Here is a 15,036-nt window from a genome sequence, read left to right on the forward strand (position 1 = left end):
AAGTAATATTTTATCTCGATTTATGACAAGTTTTCTTTATTTTAATTAAATGTTTAGGCTACTATTTTTTAAAGCTTTATTATTATTTGCTAATAATTCATATTTGAATAATAATATAGTTTTAACATTTATTTTTAATTTACATTTTTACTTACTAGGTTTATAAATTTATACTTTTTTGTATTTAAAAATATCATTTTTCTAAGATAAAAAGGAAAATATAAGTTTTGTATTTGAAATATTTATATTTGTATATATCATTTCATATTTGAAAATATAATTTTATATTTGAAATATAAACATGCATCATTTTGTATTTGAAAATGTAAATATACAGCACTGAAAACAATGTACTTTCCTGCCTCTATGCTAATCAATTCTAGACCAAATCATACTTTTTTGTTTTTGACTAAGCAATAGTGGGGCAAGTCTAATATAGCTGAATTGCCTATAGTGGAAATAGTGGCTCCTGGAAGTTGACTGTAAACCAACTATAATAGCTTATGTAGAAAGTAAAAGTTCCTCTTCAAAGTTTCCCTTCTTGTTAAATAATAAATCATAAGTGTTAAAAATAATAGTTTCTTTTAAAAACTAACTTCCTTCAAGCCTCCTTGCTTTGTCCTAATAACCTTTTGTGAAGCCCCATCCTATGCAGCTGTTAAAAATGCTCATAGGCATGAGGTACATTCTATGTCCTTGTACCTTAACCAATATATTTGTGCTGGACATGCTCACAGGTACCTTCCAGCTCGCAGCCTATGCCCCTTTCCTATTTGGCATAAGCAGCTTCCTCTTTTCCTGTGTCTTTCCATTACTTTTACCTATTTAGAAAAGTTTTAAACTGTTAACCAATTGGGTTTTAGTTTAGATTGTGAGATCTGGCTCCAGCCAATGGAGACAGGACACAGTAGCAGGGACAAACTGTGTAAGGGATAAAAATTTGTTCAGGTGTGCTCTCACCATTGTTCCATCTGTGATGAGCACCCTTTCTGCAGAAAATAAAAATGACTTTGCTGAGACAATTAAATTTATGTTTGAGTGCTATTTCTTTGCAGCACCAGGGAACAAGCATTCTATTTCTAAATAAACATTTTACATATAACACTTACTTATCCAGAACTTGCCTCATTATCGTAGTCTCACTGTTTGATTATCCAAAGCTATTATGCCATGAATTCTACCCAATCCCAACCAGTTCCCTCCTTTCAAGACCTACCTTAAAATCATCTCGCCCAGACCCTCAATACTGTGAGTATCCTGTCTTGCTTTTCCTCGTCTGAGACTCTACTCAGACTATCAAGTTTGTGTCCTTTCTTATTTTAGGAAACCTAATAAACTTAGTTTTGATTGATCAACAGGTTTTTCCGGTGTTCTTTTTGGGACCTAAAAACATAAAAAATTTCTGTTACGCAGTACTGTTTTATCAATACCACTGTTGGTGTTTGTCATGTTTGAATGTTTGTATTTTTTTATTTTTTTCCCTGTGAGTTCATCATTGCTAAAGATGTTTTTTGTTTTGTTTTGTTTTGTTTTGTTTTGTTTTGTTTTGTTTTCTGAGGGAGTTTAATTTGTCCTGGATTTGGGACAAATGAAAATTGCCCTGAGTTGTGAAAGTGTCACCAGAGAGTGGGTTTTGTTTTTCATTGAGTTTCAATAGATCAGCACCAGTTTTTCTCTTTTTTTTCACTGAAGTATAACATATAATATGCATATTTACTAAAGTATAAAATGTAATATCCATGTGGAAAAGGACAATATCATCAATGTAGAGCTTCATGCATTTTCACAAAGTGAACACTGTTCTGTGACTTGTACCTACATCAAGAAATAGAACATCACCAGCTCCTCAGAAGCCCCACTGAGATCCCCTTCAGCCAGTACCACCCTCCTACTGCATAGGAGTAATCACCATACTGCCTTTGAACACTGTCAATCATGTGGTTTTCTGAATAGCTTCATTCTTTCCACATTGAACTTCTGAGGTTCATCTGTATTTGTGTGTGGTGGTGTTGATCATCATTCTCATGGCTGTATAATATTTCAGTGTGGGAAGGTACTGCAATTTATTTACCTGGATTAGTTTTAATATTTTTCTTAGCTTTTGATTCTTAATCTAAACAGGTCTTTCTATTTTCTAGGTGGATTTTATTTTCTTCCAAGTTTCTGAGCAGCTCACAAACTAATTTATATCCTCCTAGTACTCTCGGAAGAATTCCTCATTTTTCATGAGTGGGATGAACTGATATTCTAGATATTATGCAAGAGGTTCACTTCTACTCCCTTGCTTCAAATAGGCCTGAAGTTATATCTCCTGTTGTGTAGGGGACATATTTGATATGTATTAGTTAATAACAAATTTCTCTCCATTGTGAAATTTTATTTTTCTTATTGTAAAATTACCCTGTTTATTCCATTTAATTCTTTGATTTAAACTCTACCTGAATTAATATTTCCCTGTTGGCTTTTGTGATAGACTGAATGTTTGTGTCTTCACAGAATTTATATGTTGAAATCCTAATCCCCAGTATGATGGTATTAGGAGGTCGGGCCTTTGGAAGGTGATAGGTCATGAGGATTAGGCCCTCATAAATGGAATTAGTGCCCTTATGACAAAGACCTTAGAGATCTCCTCCACCCCTTCTGAAAAGATGGCTATCTCAATCAAGAAGTTGTCTCTCCTCAGACACTGAATCTGTTGTTACCTTCATCTTGGACTTCTCAGCCTTTAGAACGTCGATTATTTAAGCCACCCAGTCTATTGTGGTTTGTTATAGCAATCCAAACAGATTATGACAGCTTTCTGTTTGTGTTTACAAATTGGATCTTCCATTCCTTGATTTTTATTTTTATTTTTTGTTTTATTTTACTTTAGGTTTGTCTCTCAAGCAGCACATGCTTGGTTCTTACTCTTCAGTATTTGCCTTTCATTATGAGATTTTATACCTTTTGTGTTTGAGGTTATAATTGCTACATGTAATCTGCTATTTTTTGCTAAGCTTCATATTTTTTATGTATCCTTGCTCTTTCTTTTGTTTTTGATATTTTGCTACATAAGTTTAATTTACTTTTGTCTTCTCCAATGACCTGGAAGGAACTCTGAAATGTACAATTCTTGAATAGTTTTCGTACGTTGTGTTTTAATGAAAAGAACATTTAGCTCATATTTCTCTAATTGTCAAAACAAAAACAAAATGGTATACTTTGATCTTTTTCTTCCTACTCTTTGTGAGAATAATCTGGGTTTAGAACCAGATGCCAAGAAATTACTGACTTGACATGATGCAGTGTATCGGCAGTGGTAGGATGTGTTACTGTTCACAATATTTGTGTCGCCTGCTCACAGGAGAATTACACATGCTTGCCCTAGTGCTTGATTTCAGGCATGGCCACATGACATGCTTTGGCTAATGAAATTTTGAGCAGAAGCATCCATGTAGCACTACCTGCAGAGCATCAGGAGCCTGCACATGCTCTGCCATACTCATGCCCATCAGTCACTGTGATTGCTACTTTCTAGATGGTTTCTGTTCCCTCAGCTGTGTGCTGCTGCACTGCGTCTATTATGAACAGAGCCCTCCTGCTGAGCAGCCATTGACATATGCCATGAACAAGAAAAATTAACTTCAGTTTTTATGGGCCATTAAGATTTTAGGATTACTTGTTACTTCAGCCTTACTTAGCTTCCCCTGCCTGATATGATGATATTTGGAGAAGTCTGACAGGAGCTTGGGAATGAGTTTGCTAACAGAAAATTAATATGGTAAAATCTACTCACAATGTGGTGACCTATCTATTTTAGTAATCAAGCCAGAGATTGTAGATGCGTGTCTGGAATGTCCAAGAACTGTTGTGGAGCAAAGTCATTCTGCTTTCCAGGACAGAAATTAGTGGTACCTTCAAGAGACAGAGTTACAGAGGCCCTTGCGAACCAAGTATTCAAGAAGGAAGAGTTTTGTCTCTACCCTGAAGGCAGTGGGAATCTGTTGTATGGTCTTAAGTGTTCGTTTATTCATTCAACAAATATTTATCAAACAATGATTATGTGCTCATTACTATTTTTACTCATGGGGCACCTGCTGTGAGCAAAACAGAGTTCCTGCTCAAATTAGTTTTCTTTTTTTTTTTAATTATTTTTTTCTTTTTGGGAAGCTCAAGCGATCCTCCCATCTCAACCTCCTGAGTAGCTGGGACCACAGATGCATGCCACTACACCTGGCTAATTTTTTTTTTTTTTTTTTTTTTGTAGAAACGGGGTTTTGTCACATTGCTCAGGCTGGTCTTAAACTCCTGGGATCCTCCTGCCTCGACCTCTCATAGTGCTGGGATTAAAGGTGTGAGCCACAATGCTTGGCCTTCAAATGAAATTTCTTTGCGGCAAAATGGCAAGCTATGTCCCTGACACTGTGGTAATACCCGCACAGCCAACTCAATAGCTTCAGACAGGACTATCCTTGCTTATTGTCTTAAAAGTTACTATGGGTAATGTTTGAACAACAGTTGGCTTAATTCATGTCACAAGTATGTATGTAGCTATGTGCAAAACGTGTCACACAGTCAGCCTGAACAAATGATATCTGAATCATATGACCCAATTTTCTAGTTTAAACAAAAATAGTATAGGCTTGAAATTTATCTATGATTCAAATAAATGTTGGGGGTTTTGATGTGGGAAATTTAAATACATTTTGTAGTAGATTTTGTGCTCCTTGCTCTGACATCGTAGCTTCTTGAGTTAGCAAAAGAGAAAAGTTAACAAAGGTGGCACTGTCCAAAAAAAAAAAACTGAAAATTTTGAAATAAAACAATACTGTCAAGATGATACTCCAAAATGCAGTTTTTAAAAACTGCATTTAAAGAAAGTAAACAGAGGAGGGAGCTGTAGGTAGAATTTTAACCACATGCATACCACTATTTTTATATTAGAGATTTCTGATATATGCGAAAATGAATGTACACATTACTAAAAAATTATATTACACATAAAAATTATATGCTTATGTATCTGTGAATTGGAGATGTTTGCTTGCAGGTTAAGAAAAGAATGTTATAAGGTTAATTCTAGGTTTGTTATTAAAGATACCTTTGTTCACAATGATGTCCCTTTTTTTTAATTCTTTTTTTGTGAGGTCACTTTTTAATTTAATTTAATTTTTATTTTGAGACAGGGTCTTGTTCTGTTATCCAGACTGGAGTGCAGTGGTGTGATCATGGCTCACTGCAGCCTTGACTTCCTGGGCTCAGGCAATCCTCCCACCTCAGCCTCTTGAGTAGCTGGGACTATAGGCAAGTGTCACCATGTCCAGCTAGTAAAATTTTTTTTTTTTTTTTTTAGAGATGGGGGTCTCTCTATGTTGCTTAGGCTGGTCTTGAGCTTCTGGACTCATGCAGTCCTCCCACCTCAGCCTCCCAAAGTGCTGGGATTACAAATGTGAGCTACATGCCTGGCCAAGGTCACTCTTTCATAACTAAACCACGTTTCTCAGGTTACACCAATCAAGTGGGCAAAAATGAATTAATAATAACAATTTTAAAAAAGAAAGATTTCTCGGCTCTGCCACTATCACTTTGCACGAACGCTTGTCTCCTCCTTGATATTCCTGCTACAAATATCTCTTCCCCTGTAGCCTTTGTTATTCACCTCCTCTTTCACCTTGGTTTGCTGTGGTGCCATCTTTGTCTTCGGTATGAAACACCTAGGTAAAGCTCAGTGGAGTTGCCTTCATTACTGCTGCTGGGAGATGTCTACACTGACACTTCCCTGCCATATTGATACAGGTGGTACTAATATTAATATTGGTGCCAAGGGTCTCTTGCCACTGCCAATACTGCTGGTATGGTATCCACTGACTATGCAAAATATTGTCAACAGTGCTGCTTATATACAGCTCCTTTATCCTCTGCTCATTTTCCATCCTAAATAGATCTCTTTAGTTTTATTTCCAGCAGGCCTTAAAATAGGCCCAGTCTTGCCCGTATAAAGGCTGTTTAGAATCAAGCTTGGATCTTACAAAGATTTTGGGACAATTGTATTGCCATTCTTTGCAAAAGCAAGAGAGGGAGGGGGGACCCCATTACTGTGTATATCTGAGATAATATAATCTAGTTTGAACTTGTTCATGGAGCTGAAGATAAATGTATCTTCAGCAACCATTCATCAAATAACCTATTCTCTATAATTATTATTATTTTTTTGCCGTTCAGATACATAAATAGATCTGTGCTATATTGCTGTCTGGTCTTACATCAGTTCTGTTCTATACATATGAACAAGTTCAATTTAGGCAATGTTTAATTCTAGAGATAATTTGTTCCCTTTGGAATGTGTATCTAAAAACTTTCAAATGCTGTAAACCCTTCCTTCCTTCTTTTCATCCCTTTTTTCTTCCTTCCTTCCTTCTTTCCTTCTGTCCTTCCTTCCTTCTGTCCTTCCTTCCTTCCTTCCTTCCCTCTTCCCTCCCTCCCGGTTTTCCTTCCTTCTTCTCTTTCAACAATTTTCTATGGGTCTCTCATGTTTCTGTATGTTTTGTGAGGAAAGGCGTTGGGCCATCTTTGTTCTGGACTGTTTTCTCAAGGATGTTTGTTAGCAAACAGCCTTGGAAGATGGAGGTAGTGTCTTCCTATGGAGAAAAAAAAGCCAAGGTTATTTACTGCCCAGTATCATAAAGATAATGACTTTCTTTGGGGCGAAAAATTCAAGCAGGCTTACCGCCCATCATAAAAGATTTGGGTTTCCCAAGCTCAAGGATCCTCAGCTGTAAGGCAAACCCACTGCATGAACGTTACCCACTTGGAGCCCTCTAGATTGCCTGGCAGAGGTAGAGGCAAGGGGAACTGGCACGAAACATGATCTTTAGGCTACTTTCTGTGCCTTGGTCTTTGACCCAGGAGTCTTGTGTCTTCTGCCAGCATCTGTGGAACTGTGGCAGGCTAATTTATTAGCTTACAAGTAAGGTAAAACCTCAGACCCTTCACAGTTTCTGATTCTGTCTTCCCAGCATTAAGATTCTTTTTGAAGAATACCAAGTCCATATGAAAGATTTTATAAATAATAATGCATAAGTACAGATTCATTAGTGTAGGCTGTTTAATTGTTGGCTGATTTCTGATGGAGAATCTGTGACAAGACATTCACAGATCATATTTTCTGAGAGTTTCGGTTTTTGACAGATTGATCTTTTAAAATATTAGGTTGTTGAAATTCTTATTTTCTTATTAATCTCCTATTAATATTAAACTGCATTGGGACTTTATCTTCCTAAAATACATATATAACTCATAAAGTTACACACAGTATTTTAAATATTTGAAGTCATCCATGATAGTCTATTTTATCTCCATGAGTCTCCTATATGAGCTAAAATTTCTCCAGTTGCTTTAAGTGGCATGATTTTGAGTCTGATCACCATCCTATACTTTCCTCTGAAAAAGTTTCACTATAAAATGTGGCATCTCATTTTTCTTTTCCTTCTTTCCTTTCCTTTTCTTTCCTCTTTCCTTCTTTTCTCTCCTTCCTTCCTTCCTTCCTTCCTTCCTTCCTTCCTTCCTTCCTTCCTTCCTTCCTTCCTTCTTCCTTCCTTCCTTCCCCTCTCCCTCTCTTCTTTCTTTCTTGACAGTATCTCACTCTGTCACCCAGGCTACAGTGCAGTGGCATGATCATAGCTCACTGGACCCAAGAATTCCTGGGCTCAAGTGATCTTCTTGCTCCAGCCTCCTGAGTAGCTGGGACTACAAGTGCATGCCGCTATGCTCAGTTAATTTTTAACATTTTTTTTGTAGAGATGGAGGTCTTGCTTTGTTGCCCAGGCTGGTCTCGAACTCCTGGGCTCAAGTGATCCTCTTACCTTGGCCTCCCAAAGTGCTGGGATTACAGGTGTAAGCCACTGTGGCCAGTCCCGTATTTCTATACACTAGCAATGTATGGTTGTAAATGGAAAAAATATTAATAACTACACAATTTATAATAGTTCCCTGCCCCTTCAAAAAGAAGGAATTTAAGTATAACTCTAAATTAGAAGTATCCAGGATATGTATGCTGAAAACTAAAAAAAAAAAAACACTACTTGCCTAGGTGATATGGTGAAACCCCGTCTCTACCAAAAATACAAAAATTAGCCAGGTGTAGTGGTGCACGTCTGTAGTCCCAGTTACTCGGGATGCTGAGGTAGGGGGATGGTTTGAGTCTGGGAGGCTAAGGTTGCAGTGAGCTGTGATTGTGTCATTGCACTCCAGCCTTGGTGACACAGCCAGACCCTGTCTCAAAGAAAAAATAAAAATAAAAAACACTAAAGAACAAAATAAAAGTGAAAGACCTAAATAAATACATGAAGAGTGATAACTGTGTTCATGGATTGAAAGACTTAATTAACATATCAATCATTCCCTAATTGATATATAGATTTTAACAAGTTCTAATAAAAATCCAAGCAGGATATTTTGTAGAAACAGACAAGCTTATTTTAAAGTTACATAAAAAAGACAAAGGAACTGTAATAGCCAAAACAATTTCGAAGAAAAAAAAAAATAAAGTTCGAGGAAGTACCATATCTGATTTTAAGACTTCTGATAAAGTCACAGTAATCAAGGCAGTATATTTGTGAAACTATGGGCCCACAGATCAATGAAATGGAATACAGTCCAAAAGTAGGTGCATAACTAGAAAGTTAATTGACTTTGACGAAGGTACAAAAGCAATTCAATGAAGAGTATTTTCTTTCAACAAATGATGTTGGAATAATTGCACATCCATATCCAAAAAAGTCCTAATTTTTATACCTTATACAAAAGTTAACTTGAAGTAGATTGTAGATCTAAATGTAAAATTATAAAGGTTTTAGAAGTAAATGTAGAAGAAAATCTGGTTGACTTTGGGTTTGGCAAAAAGTTTTTAGATATGACATCAAAAGAATAATCTCCAAAAAAAATTGATAAATTGGACGCCATACAAATTAAAAACATTTGCTCTGCAAAAGACACCTTTAGGAGAATAAGACAAGCTACAGATTGGGGAAAAAGTCACAAAACATAGATATAAAATATATATTAAAAGCTCCCAAAATTCAATGATAAGAAAACAAATGCCAATTAAAAAATGGGCAAATAATTTGAACAGTTATTGAATAAGACATATAGATGGCAAATAAGTATGTGAAAGATGCTCAACAAAAATTAGCCATTAGGGAAATGCAAACTAAAACCACAATTGGTAAAATCAAAACCATCCCAAACAATACCAAGTGCTAGGAAGTGCAGTAACTGGAACTCTCATATATTACTGTTGAAAATGCAAAATGCAAGATGGAAAATAGTTCGTCAGTTTCTTATAAATTGAAAATACATTTACAATATGACCCAGAAATTTTATTCTTATGTATTTATCCCAGAGAAATGAAAACTTATGTTCACACACAAAACTGTACAAAGAGGTTTATAGCAGTTTTATTATTTTACTGCCAAATACTGGGAAGAACCCAAATGCCTTTCAGTGGGTGAATGTATAAACTGTAGTATACCCACATAATATAATGCAACTGAACAATAAAAAGGAATGAACTATTGATGTACACACATGAATGAATCTCAGAAGCATTATGCTGAGTGAAAGAAGCCAGTCTCAGAAGGTTACACTGTATGATTGAATCAAAATGACATTCTGGGCAAGGCAAAACTATTAGAACAGAGAACAGACCAGTGGTTGTCAGGGTCTAGGAGTTTGGGAAGTGCTTGACTACAAAGGGGTAGCATGAGGGAATTTTTTGGGGGTAATGGAATTGTTCAGTATCTTGATTGTGAAGATGGTGACATAAGTCTATACTGGTCTTAAAACTCATAGATCTGTGCTCCAAAAATACCCTCCCAAATCAACACCCATAATCCCCCAATGACCACGCTCTATATACATTTGTGTAACATATATATATGCATATACATAAATGTATGCATGCATACATATCTTGGTTATGTTGGTGAGGTATGCTTAGATGTATGCATTTGTCAAAACTCATCAACCCTTAAAATGAGTGTGTTTAATTGTATGTAAATTGTACCTTATACAATTTTTAAAAATTTGTAATAAAATTTGATTGAAAATGTGGTCCCAGAACAGAAGAGAACATGCTGCTTTGGTACTAATTAGCATTAGTTAGAACTGGACTGTTCTCTACTTTGCTATATGCTCTATGGAATTTCATGAATTTGATTAATAAATTATGCAAAAATATTTATTGAGCAACCACAATGTGCAAAGTCCTGTGCTTTGAGTGCTATCAGAACTAGAGATGGTTTCTGCTTTTTAAAATATATTCACATAACCATAATAGAAATAGTCTGTGTATGTCATGTGGAAATAAAACACACAATACAAATTAGGGGTGCTGTGCTTTTTTGCCTTACTTATGAGATTAATAAACTCTCTGAATAGCAGCAATTACTAGCAAGTGCAAACTACTTTTTAAGAAACTAATTGTACTAATTCAACTAAACAAAACTAAGTGTCATTTAAAGACACTTAAAGAGTTTGAAGTGAAAGCAAGTGACAGAAATTGTAAGCTCGTTTTTTTCCTGATGGTGATGACCTCCCCAGGAGAGCATGCCTCTTGGGAAGGCTCTCCTTCATTGTTCTCCAGAAATGGAGAGGAGGCAACACAAGAAGCAGGGCCTGGTGCAGAGCCTCAATTCCTACTTCATGGATATGAAATGTCCAGGATGTTATAAGATCGGCACCATTGTTAGCCATGCACAAATAGTAGTTTTGTGGGTTGTCTGTTCCACTGTCCTCTGTCAGCATATAGGAGGAAAAGCAAGGCTTACGGAAGAATGTTCCTTCAGGTGGAAGCAGCACTAAGAGCAAGATAAATAGGGAACCACCCCAATACACACATTTTGGATGTAAAAACTACTAAAAACAAAGAAAATGTAAGCTTGTAAGATTACTTGGTACATAAGCGCTTCTGAACCCATGCATTTCTTGCAGGGGAAAAAAATTGGATTCTGTTAATGTGGACACTGACTACCTTCAACAAACATTTTTTCATATTAACTGTAGATAACTTTGTTAGGTGAGGTCAGTGTTGTTGCAGCTGATGGGGTTTTGAGTCCACAAAAAAGAGCTGATTCTTGTACCCAAAACACATATTATGTATGTTTTACTAAAAATATGTTTTGTGCAGTTGCTGGTGTACTAGAAAATAGATGCTGTGAACTAGAGCAAAGGGAACTTGCTGTGAATTTAAGAGGAAGAGTGAGGATGTACCAGAATTCACCACAGGAAAAATATGATGGGTAAAATCTTTTGCAGGATTTGAAGGCATTTTGATAACAATCTGTTTTGCATTAGAATGTGTATTAATCTTGAGATGTTCAACCTCTTTAAAACTAACATTTCACTTTGTTTCTTGAGGAACAGATTTTAAACTTGTGAATTTTCCTTTCGTTGACAGGAAGATGACTTGAAAGAGAAACAAAAATTGGTGATTATTCTAGGAAGAAATGAAAAATACTTCATAGAAATTGTAACAAAAAATTAAATCCTCTTTAACTCTTCTATGAAGAAATGGTTCTAAGGAGTTGATATCTGGGTTTCTGAGCCATTTTACTTTATTATCAACTACTTGAGCTACAGCATCTTCAGCTGGATGTCAACCTGATGAAACAGCCAACTTTACAGTAGAAAAGACTAAGATGAAAGTTCTTTAAATTACTTGTTTAAAGTCACACAGGTAGTTTGTAGCAGAATTCACGCTAAAATTTAGAAGTCTGTTTGTCTAATCTGTTTACTCCCACTGTTACATTGACTTTCTCTATATTTATACACAGACACAAAAACTCACATGTAATCCAACTGTCACACAAAGTCAAACATATATAATGCCTTATCCAGAATATTGACATTGTAATTGCAATTTTCATAAAATCAAACAAATTTCTACATCTTTTGATAAACGATATTGGACAGTGTAAATACATTTATTGTTTTGTTTTGTTTTGTTTTTTTGAGACAGAGTCTTGCTCTGTCGCTCAGGCTGGAATGCAATGGCATGATCTCAGCTCACTGCAATCGCTGCCTCTTGGGTTCAAGCGATTCTCCTTGCTCAGACTCCCAAGTAGCTGGGATTACAGGCACCCACTAGCACACCCCACTAATTTTTGTGTTTTTAGTAGAGATGGGGTTTCGTTATTTTGGCCAGGCTGGTCTCAAACTTCTGACCTCAGGTGATCCGCCCACCTCAGCCTCCCAAAGTGCTGGGATTATAGGCGTGAGCCACCGCGCCCGGCCAATATACTTATCGTTATGCAATAATTCTAACATTTAACAAATAAGTTTTATCCTTCATGGATTTTAATTGGACACTTGCAGATAAAGATTTTCCCCCGGCTCCCTGGTTCACTGAGTGCTATAAGAACTAGGTGCTCCAGCTGGAAAGCCTTGGTTTCAGACGTGTCTGATTGTGGTAGGTGGAATTAAAGCCCCCAAGAACACTCTGTAGCCACTAATCCCTGGGAGTATGAATATATTACCTTACATGGCAAAGGGAACTTTGCAGATATAAATAGTTACTAATTATTTAATCTTAAAATAGGGAGATTCCTGGATTTTCTGGGTAGACCCAATGTATTCACATGAACCCTCAAACCAGAAGAAGAAGGCAGAAAGTCAGAGAGATGCAGCAGAAGACATCAGATTGATTTGAAGTATAAGAAGGAATTGAAGCTCTGTTGCTGGCTTTGAAGGAGTGGAGCATAACCCCAAGGACAGTTGGCAACTTCCAGAAGCTGAAAAGGAGCCCTGGCCCACAGCCAGGAAGGCAACAGGGCCCACTGTACTGGCAATCTGAATGAGCATGGAAGCGGGTTCTCCCCCAGAGCCTCCAGATAAGAGTCCAGGCCAGCCAGCACCTTGTTGACCTCTGACCAGAGGACCCAGCTGAGCCTCCCTGGAATTCTGACCTGTAGAACTGTGAGATAATGCATGGGAGTTGCTGTGATTTGTTAACGCAGCAATAGTAAAGGAATATACTCTTCATGTGTGGAGGCTGGAAGGATGGACCACCAGGGGTGTCAAGACTAAGATGTTTCCTGGGAACGCACTGTGCTTAAGAGAAGAGAGAGCTGGGATACTTAGGGTTTTCCTTTACAGTGTGGCAGTATCAGAAGACAGAGACAATTTTGAGTGTCTAGTTTTGTGTATCTACTCAAATTGCTTGTCAGGTCCGTGCCTTTCACTCATGCTGAAGCCATTATCTTCAATAGAGAGGGAGTCTAAAAATCCTGAGCTGTTACACAAAAATTTATTTAAGACTTTTGAAACTATCAGATGCCATATATGTGTGTGTGTGTGTGTGTGTGTGTGTGTATATATATATATACATATATATATATACTGTAACAGAGCTTAGCAAAAAACTGAGTTAATGTTACCTTCCTCACAGGAAGGTTTCTACTGAAGTATATTGGAACCCACATGTTCAAAATGGCTTGGACAGTAAAAGAGCCACTTCAGAGAAGACATGGTAGAGGACCCTCAGTTTTAGAGGACTATGTTTCTAAAGCAACCTCAGTAGCTTCAGAATTGCAGTGTTTTTATGTTGCTGACTTTTACTTAAATTGTATAATTTACTCAGATAGTTTAAACTACTTACCTAAGATCACTGAACAAGGTAGAATCAAAACCTGCATCTCCAGGTTTAAAATATATAACCTGACTGTAGATTATGGTCTATTCCCTATTCTAATAAAAGAGTGTTGAAATTCAGCATTACTTAAAAATGGTAGATCTTGAAACACATATTTGGTCTAAACTGGTTCTTTTAAATTTTTAAAAAAATTTTACTTAAAAAATTGAGTCAGAGTCTTGCTATACTGCCTAGGTTGGTCTTGAACTCCTGGGCTCAAGTCATTTTCTTGCCTTGGCCTCCAAAAGTGCTAGGATTACAGATGTGAGCCACCATGCCTGTTTTAAACTGGCTCTTTTGATTCAAAATATTGTATTCCCCAAGGGTGATATAAGTTAGTTTAAAGCTATTTATATGTTGAACTTGGGGCTGCAGAAATTTCTTTTACCAGAAGTAAGAGGCATTAAATAGACTTTGAAAAGGCCTACAAAGTCCTGAGAAAAAGATCTTCAAGTTAAATGATGCCCTCTATGGAAATGATTCATGACGTTTTCTTGGCTAGATTGTGATCATATGTATGTAAACTTGCCTAATCTTTGTTTTACTGTTGCAGATTACTTTTGCCAAAAATTGCAAAATAAAAAGTGTTTATATTGGAGCTATGACTGCATATAAACTAACGAGCTTTCTAAAAGGTAGTTTCAAATGGAAGATTTTGGATTACAAGAACGATTCTAGAAGGGAGGGAGTGAGGTGGAAATGGCGTAAGAAATGTGGGAAGATGAGGAAAGCATGCAGTGTTTGGAAAGTAGGGAAGCACCCTGACTGGATTGCAGAGTTTATGCTGGGAGAAATGAAAGTTTATAGTGGAGCTGACCTAGATTGTTAGTTAAGATTCACTGTGTCTTATGGATCCAGCAATGTCTTCAGAACAATAGAGATCTCACCTATAGGGGAGCTTCCATGAGGCCACATAAAGGACGTTCCAAAATCAAGACTGCCACCAACACCTCTGCTGCCACTGTGCTTTTGCCTCTGGTACCCAGCAAACCAAAGAATGGATATTCAAAACTACTCGCAGTGAACCAGCTGAAACATAGTTATTTCCAAGGTGATATTTGCTCAAAAAGACTGCTAAAGAACCAACTGGAAGATGACCTGTGATTGGCTTCTGCTCTTTAAATCTTACCCGTTAGGCATAGGACACATGCAGAGTGTTAGCTGAAGGGAGTGAGTGTAACATTTTTAGCTTTTCAATTTCTCTAACTACAAGACAAGTTGATAAGACTTTGTGAATCAGTCCACAATTTCCATCACATTTGGGTAGGTCATGAAAGTCTGGGACCATAAAACTAAGGAATTTAACATAATCTTGGAAAGAAAAACAGCTCATATATATTATTGAGTGCTTACCATATTCCAGAAACAG

Source organism: Trachypithecus francoisi, unplaced genomic scaffold (genome assembly GCF_009764315.1).
Source record: "Trachypithecus francoisi isolate TF-2019V2 unplaced genomic scaffold, Tfra_2.0 Lachesis_group11, whole genome shotgun sequence".
Classification (NCBI taxonomy): Eukaryota; Metazoa; Chordata; class Mammalia; order Primates; family Cercopithecidae; genus Trachypithecus; species Trachypithecus francoisi.